Raw genomic sequence first — 9,430 nt, 5'->3', positions numbered from 1 at the left:
ATGTGGTTTCATAAGGCAACCTATAATATATACGGGTCTTCATTGAGCCTTAAATGTGGTTTCATAAGGCAACCTATAATATATACGGGTCTTCATTGAGCCTTAAATGTGGTTTCATAAGGCAACCTATAATATATGCGGGTCTTCATTGAGCTTTAAATGTGGTTTCATAAGGCAACCTATAATATATACGTGTCTTTATTATACTTGGTTTCGACGATTTTTCTATTTCTGTCCTGTAATCTTACAAAGTAACCAAATTATGTTTGTGCAGAAACCATCTTTTCCTGATTAAACGGTAGATATGAGCCAAACGGAAATGTCAGGAAGAGTTTTTCTAGCCAGTTTTAAAGTAAATGCATTTTGACAATTCTTTTCCTGTGTTATTTACGTGTTTACAACTAGGGACGTGCCGTGCCGCAGGGGGTGGGTGGGAGAGAGCCCAAACTGAACGTGTTTACAACTAGGGACGTGCCGTGCCGTAGGGAAAGGGGGGTTTGACAGACGAGGCTGAATTCGGGTAAGTTCAAACGGCTGGGTCTTTCAGGTCAACGGCTCTACTGTAGGTGAGGGAAAGGGCGGGAATATGGCCCACCCCTTTCCAAACCACCAATAAAGCAGTAAGAATCAAACTTAGATTGCTTTTTTTACTTCCTTTTAACAAGGCTAAGAAAATGAGTCGTTTTAGGCATATCTTAGGGCAAGGAGAAAAATACGGGGGTTATATAGAAACTATAAATTATACTATTATAATAATTTTCTGGGCGACATGTCCCCATATTGAAAAACTCGGAGAAAGTAGTAAGACGACATTTCGCGACGTACAAAAATTAAACGTGAACACGAGTAAATTTGTATCTAATTGATTCAAACTGCTGACGAACACTTGAAAGCTATGTGGGGTATATAATGTAGACACCTCTCCATCTTTGAACGAAATGTATCGTTCTGTATCAGTACGTATCTTTTAACGTAATTATTATAAAGTTCTTCACGCCACCCGTGTCTGATGTTACTAACTATTGAAAAAAGAAGTGTTTTGTTCACAGCTTTTTAAATGTGTAAAAAAAAAAAACTGGCGGAAGATTGTTAACTGTACTCGGATATTTTATAAACTATATAAAATGCATTGTGGGAAGTAGAAAACGATTATTGAGATGCTTTATCGATTCGTTACCATAGCGGCACCTAGTGGTGATTATATTACTCGCTCTTGTTTACTAAAGTGTCAAGAGCGTGAGTGGATGATACATGTTGTTTGTCAATGTGTCCGTTATTCTTCCTCATCTGTACGTAAATAGCGCATGTTCCGGATAGGGCATTCCACCTGCACTACTAATTTAGGCTTAATGAATCACTTGCTTCCGTGTAGGCTTAGCTTGCTGTAGTTCTTCATATTTACTAAATATAAATACGTGGTGAATTTGACACAACATAGAATCAGTCGCTTTTTTTTTATTGTGGTTTGGACAAACAGTTGCCAACTGGTTGACATGATTGACCGCTGGACGAGCGTGGTTGGCTGCTGAGCACGTGACTTCTCTCACGAACTCAGCATATCAAAGTGGCATGTTGTTCACATGACAGTAATAATAACATTCAAGCTTACCGTTGTTTTTGGTTTATAGAATTTTCATGTCAACCCTCGTATCTTCTCCACACGACTGTCTCGTTAAGAGGGTCATATTTATAAAAATGAGGATAAAACGTGGATGACGTGATGTTCATTAATCTTCCACATTATGATGATTTTCAGTCGAATGGGGAGACAGGGGGCAATATTGGGTCTCAAAATTGGTTGGCTTTCTTAAAGGGGCACATATAACCCTTAAAGGGCCGGGCGCACGCAAGGCTTATGATTTGATGTATTGAAATGCTCCTTAGCAGTTTCTTGGGTCCTTTTGGGGTCACTGGCCATTACATAAGCGTGATTGAGGTGCCGGAGAATGGGGAGGGGTCTTATTTGTCATTAAGCACAAACCCTCACAATTGGTCATCTGTGTGTTCCCACCACGGGTATCGAAACCCGGTTTTTAGCAATGTGGGCCGTCAGACTTACCGCTGAGCCACTGGGGGCGGGAGGGGGTGTGGATGAAGTTTTAAAATTGTTTAATTACTCCAGTAAATTTAAATCACTAGTTGAAGTTGGAAAGGAACTGGGAGAGGGGGGGGGGATTGCCGAGTATTCAAGGTTCGCCTCACGAAGCAGCTGAATCTTTTAGATATCATTATTTTTAAATCTATTTCTGAATCTTGTATGTCGCTGTTTTCATAGTGAGGGAAGAAGTAAGATTTTTTATTACCTGAAATAATCTGTTCATATGTAAGAATACAAGATATCTTCTAAAGTAGGCTTAAGTCACTGAGGTCACGGTGGATCAGGTCGGACGTCGACCTCTTGCTCACAGTGTCCACTAAAATTGGATTCATTCAGCGATGAATCCAATTTTAGTGGACACTGTGAGCAAGAGGTCGACGTCCGACCTGATCCACCGTGACCTCAGTGACTTAAGCCTACTTTAGAAGACAGCAAAGCTTAATGTCATTTAAACAACCTATTTTAATATTATCAAAGAACGAACCGGTATTAATCCGTTCATTATCATTAATAACTTGACTGAATACAAGGGAGAAAATTGTTTCATTTCGCGTAAAATTACTCGAGGGCTATTTGCGCTAAACATCTCTAATTTATAATTGATAGAATATAGAGGAAAGGTAGCTAGTTAACACCACCACCCACCAACTTTTGAGCTGCTCTTTACCAACGAAAAGTGAAATTAATCGTTACATTACAACGCTCTTAAGACTGACAAAAAAAATCACGCTTGGATACGGGATTCGAACCCACAGATTACGAGTCGAGTGCCCTAACCACCGGTGCAAAGAAAAAAATTAAAGTATTTGAAACTTAAACAACAAAATTTTTTGATTTGTTGTAATCTCTACACTAGTCTTTTAATTCATAAAATCGCAAAGAGACTTTCAGAAACGTTTTCAAGATATTTTAACATTTTTCTATGACAGATTACCACTGAATAATATGAAGTTATTATTATTTATATATTGTGTAGCTTTCGTAATACTTTTGAATAATATTGCGTTAAATAGATATTAGAAAACTGACGAAAAATAAAAATTACGAAAGCGCCACCTGTGTGAAAATAAAACCTATTTATCATAACGGCATGACACCACAATTTTTTCTGGAACTTTCCCCAGCTTTTAATTGTGCGCATGCGTGCGTATATTTATTATGGGGGGAGTAATATTTTATGTAAATATCAAATTGGAATATTTATTCATTAAATACAAATAAACCTGCAATTTTAAGAAGTGGTCGAAGGTCACCTAAGATATTAATTAGTTAGAATTCTTAGGAGATTATCATGCGACTACCAAGTTTATGAAAATTCAACAAATCGAAATCAGTCTTTAGATATGGAAGAAAATGTAGAAACTGATTAATTTGCAAAACTCAATTTTTATTATGAATGAAGTAAACTCCTGTTGTTGTTTTTTGTTGTTGTTGTTTTTTGGCGTGAATTCGGATTAGCCTAGGCCTAACTCAATTTTTATTATGAATGAAGTAAACTCGTTGTTTTTTTTGTTGTTGTATTTTTTTGGTGTGAATTGGGATTAGCTTAGGCCTAAAGTAATTTACACCTAAAGAAACTTTAGACCTACTGCCTTTTCTCGTGTTATCGGTTGTTGTTTTTTTTTTTTTAATTATGATTTATCTAGTTTCTAAGTGTACGTGTTTCCTAACTATCATATACGTTGTAACCATTGTATGCAAACAAGGTATTATTAAAATGTACCAAAGTGAATGAAATATCAGTATTATTTATTTTCCTGTTTGATAAGATGTAACATTTTCCTACGTATGGTGACGTAACACTCAATCTCCGACTACATACCGCCTTATGTAACAAACAATTTTTTTATCGAGAGATAGTTGGCATAACGCCAAAAGACGGCGTGTGCGTCATTTGGTAAGTTACACGATTGGTTGTTATCAACAGACAGACAACGATCACACACTACCCACGAACATGATTTACTTCAAATCTTTGTACATGATAAAAATAAGCTTTTATGTCAAAATATGTCGATGAAGATATTTCAATACTCGCTTCAACTTTATTTACGTCTGTTTATATCGAGTTTCTTTAGTGCTGATTTCAGTCTTTTGTGTGTGTCTGTGTGGTAAAGCACACAACTACACAACGGGCTATCTGTGCTGTGCCCACTATGGGTATCGAAACCCTGTTTCTAGCGATATAAGTCCGCAGACTTTCCGCTGTGCCACTTGGGGGGGGGGGGGGTTCAGTAAAATAAATATTGGATCAAATGTGTACTGTTTACAGTAAAGATATACAAAAACATATTTTGCAACTATTAAAGCCCTATGGCGTAATTAGAACATTATAGTTTATATATCATACAGTGATTTTTTTTTTGTAACTAAGTAGGCTTTTTTCACTGTTTAATTTAGCTAGTCTAACCTGCTAAGCCTACTTAGTTACAAAAAAAAAATCACCGTATGATATATAAACTATAATGTTCAAAATTTTCACTGTTTAATTTAGCTAGTCTAACCTGCTTGATAATTAAGGTAGATTTTTTAGTATCTTTTAAATATTATATAAAAAGTTCAATACTACAGTGTAAAATAATTGTACAGATAAGTAATTTTTAAAAAAAGTTCCTTAAAATTGACTTAAGTGTTAAATCATACCTCATGTTCTCGGATTTTGTGAACTATACCTGTGGGAAGAGTTGATTAACACAATTAGTGAAAGAAAGTTACGCTACTGAGATTTAATAGATTTTTTGAAATACATAATTTATATTTTCCATATGTTTTCAAATATATTATACTATTTTAAAATGTTTATTATATTTTTAAGTATACTGATAGCTTATATTTTCATAACAGGTTTATTCAAACGAATAATCTCAACGCTTGGCTAGCCCTAACAATTAACTCGTGGACTATTTACTATATATAGATTTATAATATCTGCGGATAGTCTATAGATGATGACAAAACCTTATCGAAACGTTGTACATTTGCTGTTATGTTAGACTTATATTAAAGTTTTTCTTCGTTACCCATTCAAGCCGTCTCCAGCCATTATTAGTCTATAGAGACGTCTCACGGTATTGCTTTTCGTGCTCATGGTACTGTTGCTACCCCTTACTTTTTTTGACAAACAATTTAGTATAAATTTTTGAAAAGACACCTTGGATAATACATTTTCCAAGATATATAAGTTATCTTTGGGGCAAAGTAGCAATGAGACATCATTTATCGTCTTATCTTATTGCTAATCATTTAGTCTAACGAATACTAATACTTGTTTTTATAGCTCATTTATAAATATTTAAGATTTTTATTGTTACCTTTAAAAAGTCGTTTGTTTTTACGTGTAGTAAACCCGTTGGGATTAATGAAGAGGAAAAAGCTACACTAAGAATACGTTATTTTATAAATTAAACCCGCTCCCCAAATGGGAAAAGGGTAGCCTAGCGTGAAACCGAACTTTGGCACCATTCACGATAAGCAAGTTGTTTATGAATGGTCCTATGGTAGGTACGTAAAACTACGGTGGCTCATAAGTACTATATTATTATTAAAATATTACACGTAACGAACAAGCGTTGTTTAACTTCTTTGAATAAATGTAAAATTCACTCTGAAGTTTTTACATTGTAACTTACCATTAAAATAAGTTATAAATTCTATAAGATAATTGTTCTAAAGATATTTATAAATAATTAGTTCACGTGTCTCCTAATTTGAAACAACGAATTTAATAGCTTATGTAAGTCACGTCATTAAAAAATATAATACAACAAATATATTAGGTTGTAACCGAATTTGCAGTAGTTTTATTTAAGAACAGGTTTAGTACGTTGACGGAACACCTTCCGTGATAACTGTTGTAAAACCAGATTCTCAATGTGAAATTTCGTTTTATTTAAGAATAGGCTTAGTACGTTAACGGAACACCTTCTGTGATAACTGTTGTAAAACCAGATTCTCAATGTGAAATTTCGTTTCCCTGGGACAGGTAGTTTCTTATGATATAATGTTTTCAAATATGTTGTTAATTTTTTAATCACCACTGCAAGACAAAGTACACTGATGCTGTCCCTCGGTGGGTCAGCGGTAAGTTTACAGACTTACAACGCTAAAATCCAGGGTTTCGATTCCCCCACGGCGGACAGAGCGCAGTTAACCCATTTTGTAACTTTGACCTAAAACAAACCAACAAACAAAGAACTACTGATTTTTTTTTTGGAACATCTAGAAAAGCGGGAAAATTTTATGCGTGAATGACTAACTAAAATCATGAGAATACTCCATTTTAAATTACATCGTTCTTTGTACCAAAAACCGTTAATAGCATTTATTAGTAGTGCCTTGTAATCTTATAAATAGAACATGTAATGCATTTCAGAAATTCATATTATGAACAAATATATATAACAGCATCGTTAAAATGTAATTTTTTAGTTGTTTTATAATCATATTTCAAGTGTTATTTTAAAAATTCACACACAGTATCCAGATTCTTATATTAACATAAGCATAAGGTTATAAAGCAACATTTTTTTCCCTATTCACAGTTAGATTTTTATAAAATCATAAGTTTTCACGTAAATTAGGTATTGTACCGTATTTTGAAATTATTTCTGATACAAACAAAATATTTCTGTCACGCTAAAATCCGGGATTCGACTCCTCGTGGCGGACAGAATGGAGATAGCCTATTGTGTAGCTATGCACTAAGACAACCATATTTGGTTTGAGTCCTTAGAAATATGGCTTTTTACTTTCGAAAAAAACAACAGTAATCTTAGAAAAGTCAATATATAGAAAGTTATGGGTGATTATTGTTCCCAAGAAGTGAGCAGAAAAACTCGGATAAAAAGTAATGGGTGATAATTTAACACGTCTAAATAAATACTTGATAGTTTTATTCTTTGTTAGACGCTGTTCGTTAAGACTTCTTTCTTAATATTTCGTACCAGCTGCGACCCGCAAAACACTTGCGGTAGTTTTCATGCCCTTCGCTTGAATTTTCCTTATTCTATCATTGTCACGCACGTCGTTTAAGCTACGCTTTCTTGCAGGCATTATATGTTAGATCGATAAATCCTGGTCTATTTGAAAAAAAAAAAATTGACACGGTTAGACAAACAAACTCACGTAGACGTAACTTTATTTAATAAAACTATACGTAATGTAGATATTAAAGTAAATTAATGATATTTATAATAGTGTACAGAGTATGAAACAGTTATGAGTTTACAGTCTATGACACAATTTTACAAGTTGAAACAAAGAAACTCACAAAAACTAAGAATAAAAGCCGTAGTAAAGAAAAAAGTAGCTAAAAGGTGTCTATAGCAGTCTATGACACGAACCGCAGTTAAATTGTTGCAAAGTAAAGTAAATGTAAAGTTGTAATGAAGGCAAACTTAGCTGAATATACAGAAACGTGTATGCATATTTCTGTATTTTAACGTGTTTTTTTTTTTTGCTGTTTAGTGTATAAACTACAATTCTTGAACGATATAGGCCTAACTCACCAATAAGTTGTCTTCAAGTTGCATCTAACTTGATTTCATTTGGTAATGGTGTTTTTCCTGAGAACTTAGTTAATTTTTAACACCTGATTATCGTTAAGTAACAGCATCATCGTACATCTGTAACACTATTAAAACGTGTTCTGCATCATATTAAATGTGACTTGACTTTTCTCCTTCGTTTAAAGAGTCGATTTTTGTAATTAGTAACGTTGATTAAACTATGTTAATTCTGTCTGATCTGGAACTTCATAGTTATTACTTAGTTGTTTTTATCTTTCCGTCGAACCAAGCATTTCCTAAAAAAAAAAAATAAGTGTTAGCCTCTCCTTGGTTTTATAAATGTTTTTATTTTTGGAATTTTTGCGCAGTTGCACAAATGCTATTTGTGCGTAACCATCCCTGTAATTTTGAAATGACAGACGAGATGGAAAGCAGTTAGACAATAGCAACCACCGCCAGCCAACTCGTGGCTCGGATACTGTGAGGAATTAATCAATGAAAAGAAAGTTAAAAAATTACGCGTTGGTGAAATCAGACAATTAAAAGCCTTGAAGTTTTAAAAAGAAATATTAACCGCAGTTCTAACACAATGTTCTCGGCAAAGAACTAGTTAACGTGACTATGGAAACAATTTCTAACTTGATATTTTAAAATATTCTTGGGTATTCAATTCTAATTAATAATGATTATAAGTATTGTTTGTAGATATATTTTAGAAATAAGAATATTTCCAAAGTGATTCAGCAAGAAAAAAAAAAAGTGCGTGTTTATTTGGTATAAAATATACTGTATCCATATTACACGCACAGTTTATATATAGTTATTCGCTCCTTTGGTGACGTTGAAATGTTTTATATTGTTCTTTTTAACCTACAGTATAGTAACGTAAATTTATTTGGATAATATTGTGCCTTATTCGATATTATACAGCGGATCAACTACACATTTATTTTCTTTTTTAATCAGAGTGAAATAAAAAATTAAACCCGTGATGTGTGGTTAAAAAGGACCCGAAAAACCCCATAAATATTATATACACATCAACTTGTAAGTGGCCTAACTGTATTTCTGTGGCTTGCTGATTGAAGCTACGCTGATGAGCTTTTAACAGGCGAATTGAATAAGCTGTTAGGTTTATGCGTCATAAGTTATATAGAAAAGAACTTTATAATATAACCAGTTTTATACTGTTGTTCAGTGTCGAGCCTGTGAAATATATAATATATTTTTTTTTAAATGTACTGGTATTGTTATTTATAAGTACGGTTGAAATAATAAATACTACGTTTTTTTAATTGGTTCTCACATTTATGACTTTTATACCACAATAGCTATTTTTAATCATATAGTACCTGTAGAACCCCCTTACAAACTTCCCAGGTAGTCTCAGTAAATAAAGTTGAACATTATAATATTTATCGAAGATGTTTAACAACTGTTCTGTTTGAAGTTATTACCTTACACACACACAGATACACGCCTTTAAAGAGTTGTTTGTTTGAAGTTAAGCACAAACTACACAATGGGCTATCTGTGCTGTGCCCACCACGGGTATCGAAACCCGGTTTCTAGCGTTGTAAGTCCGCTGACATGCCGCTGTGCCACTGGGGGGGGGGCTTTAAAGAGAAGATTTTTAATTTAATTTATACCGATAACATTGTGATATTCAGTTGAAATGTTCACGTTGTTTGTTGAGTGAATAATTTTACCAAAAGTGTTTTTTTCACAAGTTTTAAACATTGTAACTGTGCATTTCACGTATATCTGTTTGTTTGTTTTGAATTTCGCGCAAAGCCGTCTCTAATTTAGCAGTGTAAGACTAGAG

The 9,430-nt window shown here is 33.8% G+C and overlaps 1 protein-coding gene across 1 annotated transcript in view; it reads left to right on the top strand.

Annotated features, from left to right (window-relative positions):
- The first annotated feature begins 368 nt into the window (after positions 1-368).
- LOC106470202 (SH2B adapter protein 1-like) overlaps positions 369-9,430 on the top strand; it is a 23,505-nt gene continuing 14,443 nt past the window's right edge. The window contains exon 1 of the mRNA XM_013930741.2: positions 369-380. The gene's annotated coding sequence lies outside the window, so the exon portion shown is untranslated. The remainder of the gene's footprint in view (positions 381-9,430) is intronic.

The sequence above is a fragment of the Limulus polyphemus genome, unplaced genomic scaffold, assembly GCF_000517525.1.
Source record: "Limulus polyphemus unplaced genomic scaffold, Limulus_polyphemus-2.1.2 Scaffold3873, whole genome shotgun sequence".
Taxonomy (NCBI): domain Eukaryota; kingdom Metazoa; phylum Arthropoda; class Merostomata; order Xiphosura; family Limulidae; genus Limulus; species Limulus polyphemus.
The sequence above is the reverse complement of the archived record's forward strand: the minus strand, read 5'-3'. Positions and strand labels throughout refer to the sequence as shown.